This window comes from Stenella coeruleoalba, assembly GCF_951394435.1.
Source record: "Stenella coeruleoalba genome assembly, chromosome: 17".
Taxonomy (NCBI): Eukaryota; Metazoa; Chordata; class Mammalia; order Artiodactyla; family Delphinidae; genus Stenella; species Stenella coeruleoalba.
In genome coordinates, this window is record NC_137163.1 from 11,492,651 (window position 1) to 11,505,355 (window position 12,705).

At 40.7% G+C, this 12,705-nt stretch overlaps 1 long non-coding RNA gene across 10 annotated transcripts in view; it reads right to left on the reverse strand.

Moving 5' to 3' along the window:
* The window catches only part of LOC307176410, a 397,378-nt gene that overhangs the window by 34,865 nt on the left and 349,808 nt on the right, over positions 1-12,705 (reverse strand). For 9 of the 10 annotated variants that reach the window (XR_013824735.1, XR_013824736.1, XR_013824737.1 and 6 more), the window contains 3 exons: positions 12,258-12,468; positions 8,297-8,533; positions 6,599-6,725 (listed from right to left, as the gene is read on the reverse strand). This is a non-coding gene — a long non-coding RNA (uncharacterized lncRNA). The remainder of the gene's footprint in view (positions 1-6,598; positions 6,726-8,296; positions 8,534-12,257; positions 12,469-12,705) is intronic. The other variant, XR_013824738.1, reaches the window with a different exon arrangement.

Consider the following 12,705-nt stretch of genomic DNA (forward strand, 5'->3'; position numbering starts at 1 on the left):
TCTGAGCTCTTGTGTTTCATTACTCAGTTTGCAAATGTGTCTTAAAGAAGTTTTTCAAGGAGGGACTGCAGATAATATATTTTGTCTCCTTTGCACATCCAGTGATATCATCCCATTCACTGCACACGTGAATGTTCACTGGAACATATATGGAACATTCCTGGATCACATCCTTTGCTTCTTGAAACTCTATAGATGCTACCAAATTATCTTCTGTCATTTAGTGTGCTGGAAAGAAGACGAAGGCTAGGTTAATTTTTATTAATGTGAAACAACCCCATTGTTTCACCTCTGCATATTTACGGGATTTTGTATTTATCTCGGGAGGCTAATCCTCTCACGCCAGGCTCCATAGATTTGAGGCTCTTATTTTGGGGTTTTCTTGAATCAGGGCTACTTGTTCCTGCCTCCCATGAGCCTTCTGCGCCTTTAGCTCAGCAATGCTAACTGGTGTCACACAGCTCTACATTTTCTGGCCAACATTTCTGAAATCTCACTTATTGTTACTCTCGTCCTTTCAACCCTTTGTCTCCTTTTCCCTAAATTCTGAGGGACTTTCTCAGATATGTCCTCCACACCCGTGGTAAACCTTCACACAGCAGGAAATGGCGATACTGCCCATTGAGCACATATATTTTTCTTGCTGTCTCCCATCATGATTCCTCCATCTAATTGCTTTGCCTTTTTCCCCTCTAGATCTTTCCTCCAGACATTCTGCTTCCATTTCAGAGAGACCTTCATGCAGTATGTGGGAGTACCATACAGTTTTCTGAAATGACCATCTGGATTCTGTGATAAATTGTTCTCAGTATTTCTCTACCTTATTCCTCCCGCCCACCTTTTTGGGGGGCAAGATTTTTCATTGTCCCCTTCTTTGTATTGATAATGATATTGTTTGTTTTACTCATCCTTGGACAGGACAAGGTTGGTTTGTCAGTGTTTGTTAAAGCCAGGAAGAGTGATTTGCTCCATGCATGCCCTAAGGGTCAAATTCTCTTCTCCAGTTCGCAATTTCTGCTCACAGATTTTAGTGCGCTCCTTGCTTAACAGCTGGTTCTCCCCTGGGATGCCGTGCATTGAATATGCTTCCCTCTTGCTCAGATCTCAGCCCAGCCTCTGCTTCTCAGAGACAATGCAGGATGGGACCAGCCCAGCTCCTGCCAGGTAGAAGCCACCAGAGACTTCATGCCTTGTCAGCTACTTCACAGCTTCCGCAGGGTCACTTTCCTCCCCACACTGCTTCAGTCTCTCCCTATTTATTTTCTGTTCAGGCTTTCCTGTGATTCCCAGCATCTGGCTGGACTGGGAGAAATGGGAGAAGAGGGGGAGATAATACTATTTTCAAGGACAACTCCTGAGAAGGGGAATTTTCTCATGAAGGAAAGCAAGAGCATGCCATATGCTGGAGTCGAGGTAGCTGATCCTCAGTCCAGATCCATCTACCCCATGATGACCGTGAACCATTCTAGCTTCTGTCATCAGGCTGTACATTCAGTCTTAGCGTTCCATCTCATCTACGGTTTTCACAAGAAGAGCCGAACGGCTTAGCTTCCGGACCCACCAGACAGCTATCATTTGGAACCGGAAGTCAGCAGGTAGTTTACTTCAATCTTTTTCCATTTCCAAGCAGCTATTCATTCAAAGGGTCAAAAATATGTATAAGCCCAAAACTGAAGTCCGTGGGGGCCTGTCCTTGTCTCCTCTACACAGTCTGGGTGAAAACTTGGCAGAGCAAGAGAAAAAAGGTGACAAAATTTTAGTTCAGTTTGGATTCGTTTATTTTATTTTGTAAATTTTCTTCACAGAATCTTTCAAACTGCAAGTTTAGTTTTCACTCAACATCTCAGCCTCTGTAGGCTGTCCCAGTGGAGGGCTCTCCACTACTCTGCTGAGTGCCCCAGGCTGGGTCGGTGAAGTCCCTTTTCTCATAGCCAGTCATACAACCTCCAGAAGCGCTTTCTCACTTAGAGGCCCGCATGCTTCTTCCTGGGCAAGGTGGCTGAACTGGAGCCCCAGAGCCAGGGTCTGTTCTTAGAGAAGGGGGATGGAATTCCCAGTTACCTGCTGTACACAAAAGCACCTTTAGGAAAGATCCCATTGAAATCCTGACATCCGAGCCAAGCTTTGAGGAATCTAAGGTGAAGCCATGAGGCTCTCTGGGAAAGAGGGTTCTAGGCAGGGAGAACCACTGCTGGGAGCTTCTTAAGGAAGATGTGGGCCTGGCACACTTGAAGCTCAGCAAGGAAGCCAGTGTGGCTTAAGCCCAGGGAGCCAAGGGTTGGGATGGGGGTACCGGGGGCATCACGCTGACGGCCCAGTAAAAACTGGAGGACTATGGCTTTGAGTGAGTGAGACGGGAGCCTTGGGAGGATTTTGGGCAGGGGCGTAACACGATATGACAAATAACACTAAACAAGAGTTATCACACTTGCAATGAAAATAAAATACTGGTGAGGCACAGAGGACTCAACAGAAACAGGAAGAGCCACTGGGGACCAGCTTTTTCTGTGGCTTCATGCTGAGATGGTGGGATGAACAGGAGACACACCTAAATGGCCGGTGGAAGGCCCCAGAACAGGATACTTTGTGGGACCCTAGAAGAAAACCCATGTCAGGTCAACCAGAAGCTTCAGCCAAGCTCTCAGCCCATGCCCTGCATCCTCTGATTCCAGAAGAGTGTTCAGAAAGAAACATTCAGCCTGATCAATTTAACTAAAAGTAACAAGGCAAGACCACCTGATCAAAGACAAAGCCAAAAAGGAATAATAGTATCTTTCCACATTGGATCAGAGCAAAGAGAAGATCTGGGCAGAGCTCTCCATGTTAAGCGTGAGAAAAAAGGGAAGAAAATGGCATTTCAACTATGCAAGCATTCTAGAACACAAAAGGGAAAGGAAAGACAATCTGCAAAAGAACAATAAAAAACTCAGTATGGAGTCATTTATACAAGACTCAAAAACAAGATGATGAAGCAATATGCTGGGTTGAAAAGGCAGATTACCAGGTTAAGGAAACAATTGCAGGTCAAAGCAGCATCCTTATGGATCAAACAAATAAATGTAAACCGTGGAGAACAGACTAGGCACAACTAAAAATTCAAACAATGACAAAAAGAAAAGGCTTTAGCACCTCACAGTGAATGCAAAGGAAAAAGATAAATGAACAAATCAGTTACAGATGATGATAAATAGACTTCAAAGTTGGCCCACATAAAGAATCATTTATATTTTTTAAGGAGAGCAACTAACAAATGGGAGAGTGTTTCAGAGATGTCATTTCATATATATTTGTGATACTAGAAAAATACTAAATCTGCAAATCATAAGAAATTAATATACTAGAAAAAAACAGTACAATTTACAAGGAGGCACTGAACTTATCCTGATCAACATTATCTACAGAGGAAGACTTTATCCAGACAGATAAAAAGGGAGTGAGGTGGGATCCAGCTGGCCTCAGACTTCACCACAGCAACATTCTTCGAGAAGAAATCAGATTTATGTCCCAAAGCCCTGACTAAAGGCAAATGTAACTCAAGAATATTAAAACTGAAGACATTCTGAAACAGGAAAGAACTCAGAAACTATATGAGCCCTCTTGCAAAATATACTGGAAGACTAATCCAATCGCAAGATGAATTTATTAAAACACACACCTCTAGAGTGAAGAAGTTATAGTTCAAAGAACTAGTTATGGGGATCACATTCATTTAAATAAGGTTAAACAACAGCACAACAGCAAAATTTTTGATTGGTGAACACAATGTGTTATCAATCATTTTAACTTTAAAATTGTAAAAGTAACAAAACTCAGGACTAAAGAAAGGAGGTGGGAGAAAGTCAGAGGATGAATCACTTATCTTTTTCTATTTTATTGAAGTATAATTGATGTACAATATTATAGAAGTTACAAGTGTATAATACAGTGATTCATAATGTTTAAAGGTTATACTCCATTTATAGTTACTAGAAAATATTAGCTATATTCCCTGTGTCGTACAACATATCCTTGAAGCTTCTTTTATACATAATAGTTTGTACCTTTTAATTCATTACCCCTCTATTACCCCACCCCTTTCCCTCTCCCCACTGGTAACCACTAGTTTGTTCTCAATGTCTGTGAGTCTGCTTCTTTTTTGTTATATTCACTAGTTTGTTGTATTTTTTAGATTCCACATAAGTGATATTATACAGTATTTGTCTTTCTCTGTCTGACTTTTCACTTAGCATAATGCCCTCCAAGTCCATCCATGTGGCTGCAAATGGCAAAATTTCATTCTTTTTTATTGCTGAGTAGTATTCCAGTGTGTGTGTGTGTGTGTGTGTGTGTGTGTGTGTGTGTGTGTGTGAATGTATATCTCACATCTTCTTTATCCATTCATCTGTTATGGACACTTGGGTTGCTTCCATTTCTTGGCAATTGTAAATAGTGCTGCTATGAACATTGGGGTACACGCATCTTTTTGAATTAGCATTTTTGGGCTTTTTCAGATATATACTCAGGAGTGGAATTGCCAGGGAGAAAATATTTGCAAGTAATATGACTGATAAGGGGTTATTGTCCAAAATACATAAACAGCTCGTACAACTCAACATAAAAAAACACAAACAACCCGATTAAAAAATGGGCAGAAGACTTGAATAGACATTTTTCCAAAGAGGGAATGCAGATGGCCAAGAGGCACATGAAGAAATGCTCAACATCAATAATCATCCGGCAAATGCAAACAGAAACCACAATAAAATGTCACCTCACACCTGTCAAATGGCTATCATCAAAATGAACACACATAGCAAATGTTGGTGAGAATGTGGAGAAAAGGAAACACTCGTACACTGTCAGTGGGAGTGTAAGTTAGTGCAGCCACTGTGGAAAACAGTGTGGAGGTCTCTCAAAAAACACTTTATCTTTTACAGTAGGAGGTTATTTTTAATTAGTATTGCCTGAAAAATTGGAAGATGTATATTAAAAGAGAAAAATGAAACATTTGATCTCATCAAGTTTTTACTTAACCCTACTTAGAGAGATATTTGAGGAAATACTATCACTGGCAATGGAGGAAAAAAGAAACATGATCTAAATTTCAGCAGTTTCTTCAGTTTCACTTCAGTTCATTTTTCTTTAGTTACAATCAAGTGTAATTACACAACGTTTTTATTTTAAAAAGCATTATGATCTCTAACTAGTTAGCTAGCTTTTTATCTACCTAACTAGCCTTCCGTTCTTCCAACCCATCCATATATGCACAGGGATGTTTGGAATGATGTCCACCAGAGTTAATGTTGGTTATTTCTTGCTGGTGGAATTCTGAAGTGATTTGCTGATTTCTTCTTCATACTTAAAAAAAATATTCTTTAAAATTATTTCATTATGAACATTTATCATTTAATAAGAAATAAAGTTGTGATATTTTAAAATACATATGTTGGGAATTCCCTGGCAGTCCAGTGGTTACGACTCTGTGCTTCCACTTCAGGGGCACGGGACTAAGGTCCTGCATGCTGCACAGTGTGGCCAAAAAATATTATAATAATAAAATAAACTAAATATGTTTACTTAAGTCTTATATAGTAATAAATCAATATTTGATGGTGTTCTGAAATCAGAATTATTACTCAAGAGTAATTGATGTATTGTGGGTTTGCTATATATGCTGAGCACACTGTAAACGGGCCTCATATAGACAATGCTATCTTTTTTAAACCTCACAACTTCATGAGCATGTCCCCATTTTAAAGATGAGGAAACTAAATCTCATATATGTTAAGTGATGACATCACTCACTTCCAATCAGCTGAAAAGGAGCTCAAATCCATGTTCTTAATTCCAAGTCCACTCATTCCTTTATCAATTTTGTACAGAGGCCCCACTCTGTCCCACATATTATATACGCTCCACTATGGCACAATCCCTAGACTTCTTCCCGAGGACAAAGTTAAGCTTTTCCTCTTTAGACAGTTAAAGAAAAGTGCATAAGAAAGATTTTACAAAAGAAAGATTCAGAGACCCTGATTCCTAAACCATCCTGAAATGGTACCCTCTATTAGCTTGCCTTTTATCTTCTCTTCTCTTTTATATTCTCTTTGGAGATGATATCGTGACTGATTTTACATATACCTTGCAGATTTATTTTATTTAAAATATAAAATACACTGAAATTGGGACCAGGGTGCTTGTGTATGATTCTTTCAGGTGCACGTGGATACCTTGCGTACTTTCTGTATGTGGCTATATTTCACAATTTAAAAAAAAAAAAAGAATTTTACAGCCTGTTAGCAAGGTTTATCAGCTTGTTTCACTCAATAAATTAAATATTGACCTGTGATAAATAGTAAAACATAGATGATCAACCATATTTAGATAAATGTCTATAGGACAGTGTATTATTTACCTATTGCAATATATACAAAATACCCCCCAAATTACCACTTTAAGCCAGCAAACATTTGTTTATCCCACAGCCGCTGGGTCAGGGCACCAAGCGCAGCTGAGCTGGCTGCCTCTGCTCGCTCTTTCTCACACACAAAAGCCAGAATTCGTGTGTTGATGGGGCAGCCATCATCAAGCTCGACGGGAGAGGAGTTGCTTCAAAACTCACCCATCTGGCTATTGGCAGGCCTCAGGCCTTTGCTGGCTGTGGATCAGAGTCACCAGTTACTCAACCACAGGGATTTCTCGATAGGTCTGCTCACAGTACGCAGTTTGCTTCTCCCCAAATGAGCGATCTCAGAGAGAAGAAGAAAAGGAGACTTAATATGAAAGCTGCAGTCTTTTTATAACCTCATCTCAGAAGTTATGTTCAATTGCTTCTGCTTTATTCTGTTCATTAGAAGTGAGTTACTAGATCTAGCCCTCACTCAACAGGAGGGGAGTACACAAGGGAGTGAATGGCTGGAGGTGGGGGTCAAGCTAGAGGCTGTTTACCATAGGCAGAGACAAAAAAGCCATGTACAAAAATGGTAGCAGTAGCTGCCTCTAGTAGTGGATCGGAACTATGGGTGCTCTTAATACTATTTTTATTGTTCGCCTTCTTTTCTAAATTATCAATGGTGCAGAGGTAGACATGGTTGAAAGCATGGGCTCTGTATTTAAATTCTGCTTCTGTCATTCACCACCTGGATAAGACAGAGCCTTACTAAGACTCAGTTTCCCCCGTGCCTACTTCTCATGTTCTTGTGCAGATCGACGTAATCTGTCTGAAAAGCACTCACAAGTAGCACATTTTAAAAGCTCATTAAATGTGGGCATTTACCACTGATGAGTATATAATTTTTGAAATATGAAGAAGAAGGTGGGTAAAAGTTATAATAATACAAAAAATTATTATCCCATTTATGCTTTCACTTATTTTCATTAGCAGGGGAGGGACACGAACACATAAAACACAGGAAAAGTGAGAGCAGATAGTATAAGCAAATGCTAAATTATGTAGATCAAACCACAAGTGAAGTCATTAAAAATAAAGGGAAAATGGAAGATGGAGCAATTGTGGAGAGGAATGCATTTCAGAAAAGGCAGGGCAGGCTGTGGAGAGGCTGATGGGCAGGATTAGAGGATCTGAAATTCTGGTCAGTTCCTCATTTACTGAGTGCCTCCTCCATGCCAGCCACTGAAGAGGCAGCACCGAATAAGGCAGAATGTCTTCAGAAAACTCACAGTCTAGAAGGCAAGGACATCACTAAGAGATCCTTTCAAAGTATTTGGTGACTTCAGAAAGAGAAATAAGCATTTAATCAACAGCTATTTATTGAGCAACTACTATGTGCAGGCATTATAGGAGATACCAAAACCCACTGTCCCCAAAGAGCTCATTGCATAGTTCAGGAGATGGACAATTAAACAGGCAATCTCAAGGCAACGTAACACATGCTGAAATGAGAAGAGCATCCTTTTTTAAAGAGATTACATGACATGGAAGAGCAGAGGAGTGGTTCAGGGAGTCAAGGAAGGTCACATATAAGCTGAGACCATGTTAGCCAAGCCAAGCATTTAAAGAGAGGGTTCTAATTGAAGGAACATCCTAAGCGCAGGGTTCTGAGGAAGCGCAGAGAAAGATGACATAACTGGGAGACAAAAGGCTGGCAGGCTTAGGCAGGTTAATCAAGGCCAGATCATGGAGTATTCAGAACTGCAGACAACAGAAAATAGAGTGCACGCTTAAAATTTGCAGAGGGCAATGACATCGTGGAGGCTCTATTTAAGGAGGAAACTGTGTTTCCCTCAGAGGAAGTGTGGATAAGTGGTGAGCTCAGAGTCTGGAGAGGAGGTGACCTTTGACCTCAGAGGTTCATTTCACCTGGAGTGTTCCTCTCAGGATGACTCCCTTAAATTCCAATGACATCTGATCTGGAAGTCCATTGTAACTCCGTCTAAGCTCTGCAGAACCATATGATGCTTGAAGAAACAAGTAGTCTCACGCGTCGCAGGCAGTGCCGGAAAGAATGACAGAGAAGAGAGAGCTTTCAAAACAAATAAAAACACACCAGGACTCAGCTGGGGTCTTCGTGGAAGGCATATTCAATGGGGGACACGCCTGCAAAAGCAGAATAGAGCCAGAAACAGGATGGGAGAAGTTCTTAGTTCCCACCATAGTGGGACAGCCATCTGATTTTACTGTTCTGGAGCAGGGTGACATCGGGCTAATCCCCTAATCTTTTTTTTTTTTTAATTTATTTATTCATTTATTTATTTTTGGCTGTGTTGGGTCTTCGTTTCTGCGCGAGGGCTCTCTCTAGTTGCGGCAAGCGGGGGCTACTCTTCATCGCGGTGCGCGGGCCTCTCACTGTCGCGGCCTCTCTTGCTGCGGAGCACAGGCTCCAGATGCACAGAGCTCAGTATTTGTGGCTCACGGGCCCAGTTGCTCCGTGGCACGTGGGATCTTCCCAGACCAGGGCTCGAACCCGTGTCCCCTGCATTGGCAGGCAGACTCTCAACCACTGCGCCACCAGGGAAGCCCTCCCCTAATCTTTTTGACCCAAGTTTCATGTCTGTAAAAGATAATAACCTCTATTTCAAAGGACTGCTGGAGGGATAAAATGAGATTATCTCTATGAAAGAACGAAGAACAATCCAACGGTAAGGTAATTTTACTATTATTTTTAGGTAGGGAAGAAAGTATAATTCTTAATGCTAGAACTCTGGAGTTTAAGCCTGGGTTCAAATCCCAGTCTTGCAGTTACTAACTGTGTGATCTTAGGCAAGTTCCTTAACTTCTCTGGGTCTCCAGTTGCTTGCTCATAAAATGGAGAAAATAATAGTAGCCACTTCCTAGGTGTTTTAAGAGACATAAATAATTAATTCATGTAAAATGCCGAAACAATGTAGATGTATAATGAACTCTCAATAAATATCAGCTAGTAATAGTAGTTGTTGTTATTGTTGCTATAATAGTAGCATCAGTTGTAACTGTGTTAGTAGCAGTAGTATTTTTGGATTCTATGACCCTGATTTTTATGTTACAGATGGGAATAGAAAAATAACATATTAATGCAAATGAGATTTAATTAGCACCTCAACGTAAGTTCATGTATTTTGTGTTTTTCAAATCTAATAGCAAGGCTGCAGCATTATTTCCAGATTAAATTTGAGGAAATAGACTTGAAGAAGTTACATGAATTTCTTATGATCACACACCCAGAAAAGGCTATGCAAGGAGTTGGCCTCAAGTTTCCTGATGCTAAATTCAGTGTTCCTTCTGACAAGATGAGCTGTCTCTCTTTGCTAGGTATTGCATGCTTTAAAAATAATAATTTTCAGGCATTTCAGCAGGAATTTCCTTTAGGTTGAGCTAAAATTAAACTGTGTGGTATTAGCAAGTATTGTTGTTCTTTCTACAAAGCTTTTGTCCTTTTTGGTATTGTCTTCTAGCTTTCTCCTCTAAGAAATTTTCAATTAGCCATTAGCTTATGTCACAAACATTTGTTCTTAAATGCACACATTCATTCTTGTAAGTGATTAAGGATGATGGGTATACAAATATATAAGTACATAAATGACAAGCCAACCATGTACATATGGTAATTTAACTTTGAGATGACTACCATGTTTATGCACTTCTATCAGGCTGCCTACTTTTGATGAATGTGCAATTTCTTTCCCACAATTTTATCACTGCCAGTATTTAAGTAAATATTCTAAGCGCAGGACTAGAGAAAACCGTCTATGCCATCCAGATAATTTGCAGCTGGGAAAAATAAACAATAGGGTTCTGTTTAGATTCTAAGTCTGGTAAGTTGTTGCTCCCCACAGGTGTCCAGTGATTTGGAATGTGCCACCACTCTGTGACCACCCTGAACGCACCTGATCTCATCTGGAATGTGCCACTGAGTGAAAGAGCACCGATCCCAGATGGGAGTATAAGACTTAGGATGAAGTTCAATCATTTGACTGAAAATTCCCAAGAATATTTCAGACATTATCACAGATTACGGAATTTTAGAGTTACTTAAGTAGACAGAGAGGGTACAAAATCTAGCTAAGTGAGATTAACCCTGGATAAAAGAAGAGGAAGCACACTCCAGAAAGCAGGAACTGGATGAAAAAAATAGGATGGTTCTGTACAGGAACCCATAGGAAGTTTGGTGTTGCTGAAGACAAAATGGCAGAGATGAGGCAGAGGTGGGCAAATGTCAGGTGGTAGAGGGTCCTGAATGCTACACAAAGGGGTGTGAACTTTACCCTGAGGCCATGGAAGGTTTTAGGGAAGAAGTGGCGCAGCCCATGTGCATTTCAGGTCAATCACACCAGTGGAAATATGAAGAGGATTTGGCAGGATGGTGTCATGTCAACAGCAGGCTGGAACTCCCAGCATTCCTTGCTCTTCACTCACAGCTGAATATGTTCTGAAGCTTTCTGAGCACCACTCTCCTCCCTCCACAGCAAGGAGGCTTAGAGAGTGATTCTGGGAAGTCAGGAACATTCTGGCTTGTCAAAGTCAAAACTGAAAAACCATTCCTGACCAAGAGCAAAGTTGAAATGTTATTAGGCTTCCTAGAGGACAGTGCTGAGGGATGGGAGCCCTTCAGATATAGTGTGCAACCAGAATTGAGACTCTGGGTGGCCATTCACTTTCCTAGTGCTTTGTTGCATCCTTCAGGGTGTTGGCTGGAGCTGAGTGACTGCACAATCGTGGGTTTTGCAAACCTGAGCTCCTAAATTTCTTTCCTCAAGCTGCCTCTTCCCTGTACCTCATGCTGCAACTTCACCCTTCTATGAACCTCTGACATCTCAGGGTTTGAAGTAAAACTGAAAGTTCCAAAAGGACCACAAGAGACCTTTCCTCCCCAAACTTCTCCTGCCCAAGTATACCCTTTTCTTTTTACTGCATGTCTGTTTCACAGATGTTGGGTTTACTCTGAGTCTGAACTTTGTAGTGAAAGGATGTGATGCTTGGAGTCCAGGCACTTGGGTTTGATTCTGGTTCTGCAGCTTTCTGACCACCTGAACTGCCAATCCATTTAACACATTGAGTCCCAACTTTTCCATCTGCAAAATAGGAAATTAACTAGATGATGCCTGAGGGAGCTTTAAGCTCTCTAATATTCTGTGATTGTAAGAACATCCTGTTACCCATCATTGTCCTAGATGCTGAGGAAAAATAAAGTGAAACAAGCCCCAAGCCCACCATCACCTTCATAATATAGTCATGACACCGATAATAGGCAGATATGCAAATGATGTTGTAGGCAAATGCTTACGACATGGAAAATTCTTCAGCTCTATTGTCAAGTGAGAGAAAAGGCGACAAGGAAGCACAGTGTGATCTCATTTTTGTAAAATAAGTAAATACATAGAAAAAAATACCCAAAAGGTGATCTCACAGTCGTCTCTGGTCATGAAATTTTCTGTGTTTTTGTTCTTGTTTATTTTTATTTTATGATTTTTTTACAAAGAAGGTACATTATTTTTGCAATAATAAAATAAATCTTATAAAATAATAGGAGTATCCTCTGGAGGATCATGGATCTATTGACCATTCTTATGAGGAATTAATGAAGACTTTCCAGATGGCCTGACATTTATTCTAGAACGTGATGGTCAAATAAGAGTAATTCATTTCTCAGCAACCCCTCCATCCATCCCTTTCTTTTCTCCTGAGTACGTGATATGGTTTCTCATGAATAAGCATTGACCTCCGCCTCTAAAGTATACACTACTTGAAAGCAAAAGACAATTCTCCTGGTTCTCCAGTATCCTCTCTGAATAAATACCAAGCATTTGTCCCACAGAATATACAGAGTAAATAAACTTGCACTTACGATGCGGATTTTGTTGAAGGCAGAGATGTTGATTTATACTCTGCTCATGCTTGTGCAAAAATCCTCCATCTCTGGTTTCTCAGTGGCTGGTGCACCAGTTTCCCGAATCTAAGGTCATGAGTTTACTTCCTGCATCACTTAGCTTCACTGTCTTCTTCTGTGGCTTGGACCAAAATCCCAACAACATGTGGCAGTCACTGCACTGGGAAAGCTGAGTAGAGACAGAAAAATAAACCAGCAAAGTACAAGGGACCTAAGATGTGAATGGATGGTTCTATCCTATGAGGTATCATGGAGTTATTGGGGTAGAGCAGAGGTAGAAGGAAGAATGGAGGGAAGAGAAATTAGGGAAAACCCCACTTCTTAGACCTAGGCTAAAACAAGGTGAAATCAATCTTGGGAAAAGAGCAGTTGTCTGCTGCACTGCATCTCTTTAAATACCGTCTAT